Source organism: Callospermophilus lateralis, unplaced genomic scaffold (assembly GCF_048772815.1).
Source record: "Callospermophilus lateralis isolate mCalLat2 unplaced genomic scaffold, mCalLat2.hap1 Scaffold_63, whole genome shotgun sequence".
Classification (NCBI taxonomy): Eukaryota; Metazoa; Chordata; class Mammalia; order Rodentia; family Sciuridae; genus Callospermophilus; species Callospermophilus lateralis.
Genome location: NW_027514713.1, coordinates 9227569 through 9240485, shown reverse-complemented (window position 1 = coordinate 9240485; position 12917 = coordinate 9227569). Strand labels below are relative to the sequence as shown.

The 12917-nt window shown below is 33.6% G+C and overlaps 1 pseudogene; it reads left to right on the top strand.

Moving 5' to 3' along the window:
* Positions 1–295: 295 nt before the first annotated feature.
* LOC143389703 (gamma-butyrobetaine dioxygenase-like) lies at positions 296–12588 on the top strand (annotated as a pseudogene).
* The last annotated feature ends 329 nt before the right edge of the window (positions 12589–12917 follow it).

Genomic DNA, 12917 nt, shown 5'->3' with positions numbered 1-12917 from the left:
CCGACCAAAGGTAATAATAAATAAATAAAGCTTCATTTTGTTATATGCATCAAGCTATTAAAAAAAGATGACCTACAATCCCACATTCACTTCTTTATGAACTCTGTAGGATAGACTAGTGTGAAGATATGGTTTTGTTGAGGGGAGAAATGAGGAATGCTAATTATATTACTTCAGCCATAGAAATGTTACACTATCTTTTTGGTTCATAGTCATTATGTTAATTATTTCATAAAATGAAAAGTTATCATCCCCCTCCATATCTAATTCATTCTAACACAGTCTACTTAAACATATGCTTCTTGTATTTTACAGACATACTTGGCAAGTGCAAGACAAAATTGATGCAAACAATGTGGCTTACACAACTGGGAAGCTAAGCTTTCACACGGATTATCCAGCCCTCCACCATCCACCTGGGGTAAGGTGAGCTTCAACATATTTTCCACAAAGAAGGCCAAGGACCAAATCCTCCTATATTTTGAGTGTATAAGATTACATATTTCACCAGCTTATTTGTCATATGTAATTTTTTTTCTTCAAACACAATCCAAACACAACATTTATGTGCCTGAATTCTGAATATCAGAATTGCTGAGGGATAAGACATTTTCATGTATCTTTTAAAAAAGTATTTATTTTTTCTTCCTGGAAATAATTATTGGCACTTTTTGCTTTGCCATGACAGATTTTTTTTAAGACAGTAGTATAACCTGGTGTCTTTTGTATATATATATCCCCAGTAAGAGAGTTAAAAAAAGAAAATGAAATCAGGGAACACAAGATTGTGTTCTCCCACAGTGTGACATGGCTGACATTTTTATCAGTTATTGCTACATGAAAACCCACTCCCTAACTTAATGGCTAAAAGGAGCTCCCACGTAAATAGCCCATTCTTGCTCTTCAGGCTGTGTTCTGCTGAGAAGTTCTTATTTGCAGATTAACTCAGCTGATGAGTTGGCTAAGGGCTGGTGACTTCATCTAGATTGGCTTGTCTGCTCCACTTGGTCTACTATCCTCCACAAGCTAGCCCAGGCTTTTGCCCATGGCAATTGACACAATGTTCAGAGAGAGAGCCAAAGTATGATAGGCTTCCTGAAGCCTGGGCTATTATTTGTGCAGTGTTTCTTCTGCTGTGTGTTATTGGTCTAAGCAAACCACAAGTCTTGCCCAGATTCAAGAAATGAGAAAGTAGTCAACTCAAGGAAGGAGCTGTGAACATGCATAATAATGGGATTCAAAGATAAGGGACAGAATACTCATGCTATTTTTGGAAACCATCTCCTATCTTGCTAATAAAATTCCCTCTCAAAGAAGGAGGTTCTCCACGTAGACCCACGAAGGCCCCAGAGGAATTTTTGAGTAGACACTCTTCCTTTACATCTTCACAAAATTATCATTTTAGTAAACCAAATACATTTTTAGAAAATCACCATTTACTAAATTAAAACACAAATGGTCAGGACAATATGTTTTTTTAAAAAAAAAATATATGTTCTTTGCCTATTCTTAAAGCTGAACTGGACTAAATTAAATAACCACACAGAAATCTGTATCTTCAAAGATAAATGAAAATCTGGACAATTCTCAAGTTAATAAAGGAGAAATGGGCCAAAACCAAAGTTAATCCCTTTTTTTTCATCATCTTGACTGAACATATTTTCTCTGTGCCCTGGTTGCTACCCATTGTTCTTGCCAATATTAGCTAAACGAGTATAGAGTTTAACCACGTTTTAAATTATTTTGTTGATTGGAAAAAATAAATCCACATGATTTCATTAAACTAAATGATGACAGAAAAATTACTCCTATAGTCACCTTTTTGAGTGGGAGTTGACGGAGGAGACACAACAATGTGATTTATTCAAAATATGGTTCTGAGTTATTTTTCTGAAACCCTGTTATTAAAAGCCAAATTAATCAGCTCAACTCACCTTTCAGAGATCAGTTAGAGTGGTTGGATGGAATAAAACTTGAATAATGAGACGAGAAAACTAAAGATTCTATTTCAAATTTTTAAATTACTTTCTGTATTTTATGACTTCACGTTTTGTTTCCGGGTTAAAATTGAAAGTCTAAGAAAAAGCGATTAAATGTTGTCATAAATTTTCCTGAAGTACAAAGGAATTTTTGACATTTTCATAGAAAGTTATGCTTTTCAAATCATTTTGACTTATCTTTCTTTATATGATCACTCTTAATATTCCTTTAAGGTTAACATGATTGTGACTTTTATGTAAAATGGGGAAATGAAGTACAAGGGTAAAAACTTTTATAGGGTGATTCATGGGGAATTTGAACTTGAACCTAGATTTCCATCTAGTTATCATCGCATCAGAAAGCTCCTGAATTGGAATTTCTAATTACATAATTGTATAATGTGATATAATGTAATGTGATAGATTATTTGTACATATTGTCACACTTTTCAAACTCTTCAAAGGACTGAATCATACCTTTCTCTATCTCAAAACTTCATACATCATTTTGCACATAATATAGACATAACAGATACTCTATATATAAGCAAAGTGCAAAAAGGTCTAAAATTACATAAATGATTTGATAGATTTTTACTATAATTTTACTATAATTACAATACTAGGAATTAAACCCAAGGATGCTCTATCACAGTGCTGTTTTCCCAACTTTTATTATTTTTTCTGAATAGAGCCTGAGTTGCCCAGGCTCTGCTCAAACTTGTGATTCTGATAAAAGAAAAAAATATGGATACCTGCTTATACTATTGTTCAAACTTCCATTTTGAATGTTTATTTTTTTCTTTTATATTTGAGCTTTTCCATAACAATTAGAAAAGAAATTAGAAAAGATAATTAAATGATTTATAGTAAAATGTTTACCAAATAAAAGTTTATTAAAATGTCATTTTAATTACAGATGAAATGACTTGGATAATTAGTTTCCTCTTGAGCATGCAGTTTGATGGATTTGGATCCAATGGGGTGGAGATAAGAAGACACATCTTTAATGAAACACAGATATTACTTTGCTCACTATTTTTCTCTGGGCCAAAATTCACATGCTGCCATAAAGAAACACTTTAAAAGAAAATATTTTTTTAAATTTTGAATGACTCACATGAAATAAAATTTGGTTTTCTACAAATTTGAATTAGTGGTGAGGGTATCAGGTTCCATAATCATTTTCCTGTCATAAGATTGTATTAAAAATTTAACTATATGAAAGAAAATGTTAGTTGGCCTTGCCTTGTGTAAAAACATCAGCTAACCTTTTAAAAAACTGATATTGAAAATATTCTGTGAGTTTATTTATGATGAAATTGAAAAGAATCTCAAGAATCCTCCAATTCTCTCCAAAATAAAATTATGCTATCATTTTGCCATTGAGAGATTGATGGACTTTTCCATTTCCTTTTCTTTTTCATCATACTGCAATGTCCCTCATGGCCCTTGTGAGATAATTTTCTAAAGCAACTTGATCAGCTTATGCATGTATTTTTTTAATAAGAGAGAGTAAAAGAGAGAGAGAGGGAAAGAGAGAGAATTTTAATATTTTTTATATAGTTTTTGGCAGACACAACATCTTTGTATATGGTGCTGAGGATCGAACACGGGCCGCATGCATGCCAGGCGAACGCACTACCGCTTGAGCCACATCCCCAGCTCCATGCATGTGTTTTTCAAGCATAAAAAAATGCCATAATGTTGGCTATGGTGGCACACTCCTATAATCCCAGTGGCTCAGGAGGCTGAGGCAGGAGGATCACTAGTTCAAAGCCAGCCTCAGGAACTTAGCAAGTCCCTAAGTAACTCAGCAAGACCTAGTCTGTAAATAAGATATATATAAAAAAATAAAAGGGCTGAGGATGTGGCTCAGTAGTATAGTTCCTTGGGGTTCCACCCCCAAGTACCAAAAAAGAAAAAAAAAATGCCATCAATTTAAAGATTGAACCATTATTAATTTAGACCAGTTATCTTTCAACATCAATAAATAAGGATGGATATTTTAAATTGGCAATGCACAGCTATATATATACACACAACACAATACTGAATAACTAAGAGTATATTATAAAGAGATTTTTCTCTTTGTAAACAAAAGACTTGCTGTATACATGTTTTTAGGCAAATAAGCCATAGTTTGAATACCAGGTTTTCCACAGTTTAGCCAAATTCTTATTAGCTAGCCAGTTTTGACACCTCTATATCTCAGTCTCTCCATCTGCAAAATGAAGATAAAACTATCAAATTCTAAGGATTCTTATGTGTAGTAATATATATGATACAATTTCAATTTTAGAATAAATTATATATAAAATTATAAAAACTGGGGAAACTTGTATATTAGATTTGGAAGAGAAGCAGTATTTATGTTCTAGATCAGCATTATCCAATAGTAGTCACTAGTCACAAGTGACTATTCACACTTTAATTAAAATTAGACTAAATAAAATTCAAAATTCAATTCCTCAGTGACACTACATTTCAGTCACACAATAGCCAGGTGGAGTTAGAGATTGCTGTATTAGACAGCAAATAAGAATATTCCATTGTTGAAAATCTTCTGATGGGCATCATCATTTCAGGTCAGTTAGGGAACAAACCAAACTAAATGCTAAATGATTTTTTTAACTAATACTGGTATCTCTCCATGAAGTCTGGGTATTTGGTTATATTTGTCTCTTCCATTCTATAAGCAATCCATCAGACAATGTTTTTAATTTATTTCACTCAGTGAGAATGAGGTTTTGCAATTCAATGCTATTAGTTTCTTTCAACTGAAAACCAGGTTCTAAATTTAAATACTCACAATCACCCATCCATGCTGACTTACCAAAAGGCATCAAAAAACCAATGAAAAGATCCACTCAAAAGTATCTTTAAATTTTTACTATGATTTAGTTTTCAAAATGAAATAATATTGACCATTTTCCCAAAAATCTTAATAAAATTTATTAGTACTTAATAGCATGGCTTTCTCATTCTCAGTGTGTTGGAGCATATCCATCCCTCAGACTCCCACCCCACTTCCTTCCCTCCTTATCCTTACATCTGAATTATGGCCTTACACTCTCAAGTAGCTACTATTGGCCTGTTTCCTCCTCAAAAATAATTTGTTGACTGTAATACCACTGGGCTCATTTTTTCAGGTCAGTTCTATATTGCATCCATATTCAATAATTCCCAACAGAAAGAACAGAACTTTTTATCTAACATTTAAGACTCTCCATGAAACTCCAAATAATGTTTCAACCTGATCTACTCTTTCCATTTATAGACCTGTGCCACTGCAAAACTGTTTGTTACTGAGTGAACTGTGCACTATTGCACGCACATCATCTCTGTTCCAATTTGCGCTCTCAAGTCTAGTTTGCACATACCAAATCTTATCTATTGCCCTTTGCCCAGCTTAAATACCACCTCTTCTTCTGGCCTTTCCTGCCTGCTCCAGGATCAAGAGTTCACTCTCTACAGCTCTTATGACCTGGGACAATTGCTTACTAGTGAACATTATCATTTCTATGTCCATGTCTTCAATTATAACAGGTTTGAACTATACAGTATTGATCATAACCATCCTTTTTGTCCCCACCCCCTTTCTCTGCTGATGTCAGAGAACAGATATAAAAACAAATTTCATTGATTTTAATTTGTGCATATCTTTTTGAATATTCAAATCAAAAATAGTAAAATGCTATTATTTTAAACTCTATTTCTTCTTTCAGGTTCAGTTTCTGCACTGCATAAAACAAACTATCACAGAGGGTGATTAAGAAATTGTATATGGGTTTAATGTGTGCCAAAAGCTCAAGGAAAAAAATCCTTGGGCATTCCAGATTTTGTCTTCCATCTTTGTGGACTTTACAGACATTGGAGTGGATTACTGTGATTTCTCTGTACAATCTAAACACAAAATTATAGAGTGAGTATTATTTATGAATTTCTCATTGCAATAAAACAATTGACAGCAAACTCTCCATTAATCTAATGCTTAAACAGTAGAATGCTTTAACTGAAAAGCTATTTTTTTGTTTAATCTATCTTTTAAGTCAAAAGGGAAAAAAGAATCTTTGCACAGATGAATGAATTTTTAATCAAATTACCTCAAATAGTCTATTAATATTAGAGGAAAAATAAGATTTAATGTGTACTTCATTTTTAAAAGTGCTAGTTCTACATAGTCTTAGTCAATGTGAGTGTACTTACCAAAAGTGAAAGGACATAAAATTTTCCTGAAATTTTCCTCTACCCTTCCCCACCCCATATTGACTCCTTTTTAAAGATGATCCTCAGAAGCTCCAGGTGTGCATTACCTTGAAACTGACAATCATAGCACAAGGAGTGTACTTTTTTCTGCACAACTGTGACAAAGGTAGATGACTCCTTGTCCAGCTTATGTCTATATCTGTCCTTGAAGCAAATGCTGTGGCCAAAGTTGGAGAATTCCAGGTGACTGTGCCAGGACCACATGCTCATCTGTAGAGCAGGGTCAGCCTTATTTGAACTTCATGGACTGAGAATGAAACAGACTCTCCCTCAAAAGATGCTAAGTTGACAAAGATCATATATTCCTAACAGAGAATATTTGTGTCTTTGTTCTTTTAAAATGATTTTATCATGATTTTTCCAAATACCCACTAAGGCTATAATTTATCATTTTAATCGAGAATTATCTTAGATTGTGTCTCTAGGACATTATATATTCAAAGAGACTTCAGTTAATTAGGGGGTATTTCTGATTTTATAATTAAATTTGTATTCTTTTTAAAGTAATAGCTACATACGGAAATAAATTTATTTAGTAGATAATCAAATCCATAGCACACAGTTTCATTATCATTATTTTTATGTAGAGCCTTCATTTATTCATCAACAAATAGTTACTGAGGCCAGACATTCTTCTTAGTATTTGGGATATGCCAGTAGACAAAATAAAGATGCCTGCTCTCACACAGCTTGAGTTCTAGTGGGGAAGGGGAGAATTTGAAATTTTGAAATAAATAAGCAAATCATAATGAATATTAAAAACTATTACAGGCTTAAGGGGGAAAAAAGGAAAAGTAGATCAAGATTAAGGGAATCTGTAGGACCAAAGACTTAGTACGGATAAAATTTTCATCATTCAATAGTGTAGCAAGGGAAAGATTTGAGCAAAGACTTAAAGAAGTGAAGGAGTTTTCTAGAAAGTACTAAAGCAAGAGTCCTAAGAAATCTTCAAGAACATGTCTAGAGAGTTCCAAGAAACAACCAGAGCTGAGAGAAGGGAAGTGTGTTAGAAGAGGAAGTCAGATGAGGTCAGCTCATCTGTAGTGTTGTCAATAACTATAAACACCTAGGTTCTTATTTTGAGTGAAGTAGGGAGCTTTCATAAGGTTTTGACCAAAGGAAAGACATTTGAATTTAGTTATGAGTTATGTAGATCCTCTGGCTGTGGTGTTGAACATAGTATAAAATAGAACAAGAACAGGAGAGGGAAGATGAGGCAAGTAACTACTGCTAGTGCTCCCTGTAGAGATGATGGCACCCTGAACATGAGTGGTCCAAGTGACAGTAATGGCCATGTTGAAAAGGATATATTTTTCAGGGAAAAAGATTATTTTCCTGATAGTTTGGATAAGAGTTATGAAGGAAAGACAATCCTCAGGAATATATTCTAGATCACAGTGAGAAGCTGAGGTGTTCTCTGAGAACTCAGCCATTGAGGGGAGAAAGAGAAGAAATAATTCAAGCTTCTTAGTCATACTATTACAGTTTTAATTGTCTAAACAGCCCCTTTAAAATGAGAACTTTTATCATCAGGAGATAGATGACTCCTGATGATATATACACTTTACACGTGTATATAAATGTATCAAAACATTGTTACCCTATTAGTGTATAATTTTTATGTTTTATGTATGAGTTGAAATAAATTTAAATTTTAAAAATCCATGAAAATAAAAATTTTTGTTAAGACCTAAAATAATTGCAGATTCTCTAAGAGGAGTGAAGCAAGAAACTTAATTATTGAATGAGATTAACTGAATATCCATCAAACAAATCATGACTTGGCTTTGATATATTTTGTAATACAATCCAAAATTTGGCCATTTGCAAGGTCTCAGGGATATCCATGAAGAGAATAAAGTGTTTAACATTAATGCATTTAAAAATACATTTTTAACAACAAGAGAGAAAACAAGAGTTTTAGTTAATGAGGGCTTCTGAGATATCTCCTGAGTGTTTGGGTTAATTGAATTTTCTTGTTGTTAAACTTTTAAATTCTTTTGAAATTTTCATATCCTTCCTAGTACAAAAGAGTTTCTAAGGCTGCTAAAAGAATCAGTAACAATCCAATAAAATAAAAATAAATTAATGAATCAATTAGTACAAAAAATAATAGTGGAATTAATCAATCCTATTGATTGCAAGTTTACTCATGTGAATACAAGTCTTTTATTTGCTATCTATGCAACCACCTATTCAATGACTTCCCCTTGCTAATTCAGTTTCTTTTCTTTTTTTTTTAAGGAGAGAGAGAGGGAGGGAAGGAGGGAGAGAGACAGAACTTTTTAATATTTATTCTTTAGTTTTTCGGCAGACACAACATCTTTGTTTGTATGTGGTGCTGAGGATCGAACCCGGGCCGCCCGCATGCCAGGTGAGTGCGCTACCTCTTGAGCCACATCCCCAGCCAACTCAGTTTCTTTTCTTAAAAAAAAGAATACCTGCCACTTATCAAATAAATTTATGATGAAGTAGGAAGTCTAGAGTTAATAAATGGAAGCACTTACCAAAATGCCTATCAGTGAAAATGCAAAGTATATTTGAGCTTGCTATAATTTTAATTTTATAAATGCCAACAAATTACTGATAATAGTTTTCTATTTCAGATCCAACCTAGAAACCAAAGCGAAGAAAGAATATAATCAGTTATAAGAGTCAAATTATATCTAAAGTCTGAAATAATTTTTTCCTGCAGATTCTCTCATAAAATGTGATACAATAGATAATACCATAGAGACACTCCTCCAGTAAAAGCAAGAAGTTTTATAAAATATCCCATCTCCCTGCAAGAGTAATGGGAAATATTCATAGTGGCAACTGGGACTGCGGGAGATATCTATGGTCCTTATTTCGGGTTCTTGTTGGCATCACTGATGATGATTTGCCTAGATTGGTTCACTGTCATCTTGTTGCTGGTTTATTTTTAAACATTTGTCCTTTGTTCACAGCTAAATATATATGTAATTATTCTCATCTTTTATGACATTTTACCCTTCCTCTGCATGAAAGTTTGCATTAGATGCTTCCTTTTATTCTGTTGTTCTGTAAAGGAATTTCCTGCTTATTAAGAACCAATTTTGCATTTTAGGTTGATCCTTAAGGTTTCAGCCCTCCACTTCCTCTAACTCTTCAATCCTGAGATTAATGTCTTCTCTAGTAGTCAATTGCATCCTTCCTTCTGTATCCTGACATTGATAATGGTTCACTCTCTGTGTGACCAGTCAGCTAAGTGCAGCCCAGACTCAACACAAGTTCTCTATGTCCAAGCAAATGGAACAGTTTGTTTGGTCTGATCCACCAGGTGTGGGCTTCACTCAGCTGTTGGCTACCATTACTAGCCCCTAGGTTGGTCCCCTGGGGACACTCTTTAGGAAGTAATACTAAGCAATATGTCACCATCCTGGACTACTTTCTCTCCTAAATTTTCATTCATACTTACTGTTTCTACCTAAAGGAAAAATAAAAGTTGGAAGTTGCTTGGTACTGAAGGTCTGGCTGAAAGTCCACCTTCCCAATAAGCCAAAAACAAAAACTGTATACACACACACAGAAAAAAATCTCCACTTTTTGCCTCTGTATGTAAGTGATGTCCATGTCTTGCTAATTATAACCAGCATAGTCCAAACTTCAGAAAGTTTGTTATCTTTTCTTACATTGAAAGTTGTGTTATCTTGCATTTTCATGATCACAGTACATATTATAAGAAAGGGTAGAGAAATCACAACATTAGAATCTTCCAAGGTACTAAAGAGACTTCAGTACTCCCCCAAAGCATAAAAAATATACCACACAACAAATGTTTATTTACCAACTCTTATGTCCAGGCTTTATGTTGAGAGCTGGGAATACAATATTGAGTGAGATACAGTACCAATCTTCTAAAGGTCTCCAGACTAAGACATATGGTATAGAGAGGTAGATAGGAAGAATGTTCTCAGGCTAGTCTCATCTTTCCTCTATTCTTCACTTTCCCCCATCTCCAAACTAGGCATTAAATAAGAACCATATATGTCAAGCTTTTAAAGAATAAAACTTTCTTCCTGCCCCACTACCCCAATAAAATATTAGGACCCAAATTAGATAAAATACAAAAAGTAACTGACCTATAAACTCACTGCTTGAGATTTTAATATGTAAAGCCTATTTTAAGTAACAACAAATAAATTTCACTAAGCATAACAAAATGTTGACTTGAATATATCAGTAACATTTTAATTTTAGTATAATCCCTCCTAGCATTTTTGCAGTGAGATTTCTAAAAACACTTATTAAATGAATGAATGAAAAACATGAAAAAATACATTGTACCACAGGTAAATTGAATATCTTGACCCTTACAAATGTAAATAGATACGTCATGAATTACGTTAATTTTTTCTCCTCAACAGGTTAGATGACAAAGGCCAAGTGGTTCACATCAACTTCAACAATGCAACTAGAGACATGATATTTGATGTACCTGTTGAGAGAGTTCAGCCTTTTTTACTGTTCTAAAAGAATTTGTTGATCTCATGAACAGCAAAGAAAACAAGTTTGTCTTCAAGATGAATCCAGGTCAGTAGGGACATTTTTTCAAAAAAGTAAAAAATTGGATTTTTCTCCAACTTTACCCATGAAGAATGATATCCAGAATAGTTTTACAGTAGAATCTTGGTGAACTGCTGACTTGCTTAAACAGCAGCCTCCTGGCTCCCACCTCTGCTACTTGAAAGAAACTCTGGGCCAAATGAAACCTTCTGTCTGATATTAAGTCTGGTGTTTTCTATTTTCTATCCTAATAGCCTATCAATACAAGCTGAGCCTTCTACTTTATTTTCCTATCCTGGTAGATAAATATTTCCTCATAATGCCGATCATAAAACACTTAAGTAAAGTTTATTTCTAAAACTTATGGGCAGAGATAGTATTGCCTGGAATAAAATAGTACTTGGAGTACTCTAGCTACTTGAAATAAAGGCACAAAAAACACTGATTTTTTTTTCTAGACCATCTCTGCTAAGTGAAGTGCCTACACAATTTAGTCTTTTTTATTTGTTTGTTTTTAATTGACAAACAAAATTGTGTATATTTGTCATATACATGTTGCTTTTAAGCATGTATATATTATGGAATGGATAAATCATTTTAATGAATATATTCATTATCTCACATAGGTATGTTTTTTTTTTTTTAACAGTATGAACACAAAGTCTACTTTCCTGGCAACTTTCAAGAATATAGTACATTGTTATTAGCTATAGATACCATATTGTACAATGATTCTCTTGAACTTAAGGCTTTTGTTATCTATAGTGAAAGACATAATTTTTCTCTGCTCTTGATTTGGCCAAATGTAAGATTCATTTTACTGTAATTGTTTTTATTTCTTTTATTTTTTCTTTATCTGTCTTTCTTATTTTTTCTCATGACAGTGTCTTGCTATATTTCCCAAGATGGGTCTGAAACTCCTGAACTCAAGTGAGCCTCCTATCTCAGTCCTACAAGAAGCTGAGACTATCTGAGTGCACCACCATGCATGGTGGAAATTATTTTTAAAATTGAACTTTGGCATAATAAAAGACTAGAAATCACCATAAACCCACACAGTAAAAGCAGGTTGATTTTAAGAGTAGCAACATGTAAACTGAAACACCATGGGGGAAAATAGTTGGAATCCAAGTTTACCATGTGAAGGCAATGCAGCTTTGGGCAAATCCCTCAACTTGTTGAAGCTTTGTTGTTCTCACGTATGAAAGGGTAATTGTCTTTTTAGAGTTCTTATGAATCTTAAAAATAATGTGCATAAAAGACTGGGAATATAAAAGACCAAATAAGAATATCACTGTCTTTATAATGATTTGAAACTGTTCAACTAGGTGAACAATTTCCTAATTATGAGATAAGTGACAAGCAGCAAAAAACAATAAAAAGCTTTACACAGAGCAAATCTTCGAAGTAAGAATTATTAAGGTGTCCACAAGAGCCAACCAGGCTATGTGATTTAAGTGTCAAGGCATAAAGCAGTTTGCATCTAGAGGTTGATTAGTGTGACCAGAAATGTGCAGGTTTGGGTAAAGAAATAAATGTGCTGTTTATTGATATGAACTGAGTATCAGTGGGGTTTTGCCTGCTATATTTGCCTGCTTTGTAAATCATTTGAACACAAATTATTCATAATGGGAAAAAAATTCTTCCATTTAGGTGATGTGATTACTTTTGATAATTGGTGCTTACTTCACGGCCGACGAAGTATGAAGCAGGAACTGAGATAACCCTCCATCTGGAGGGAGTCTATGCTGATTGGGATGTGGTGATGTCAAGGCTTCGCATCTTAAAGCAGGGCGTTGGAAATGGGAACTGAATCTTGTGTCTCTAATTTTAATAAGATTTTGGTCATTGCATTTATAAAATATGTCATGGTTATTCAAAGATCACAATCTGTATGGTCCACATATCAATTTAGCACTGAACATGTAACACCCTCACAACAATACACTGTTGCTTGTGGTTCTACTCAATGCCAGCCTTTTCAATGGTGTAGTAATATAACCTCTTCTCCAAATAAATCATTCTTCTGTCTTATTGAATGTTTAGACCCTAATTTCTTTGGCCCACATATGAGTGTTTCCAGAATGCCTACAAATAGTTTTTAAAGCAAATGAAATATTTCTTCTACAGTTTTTTTTTTAA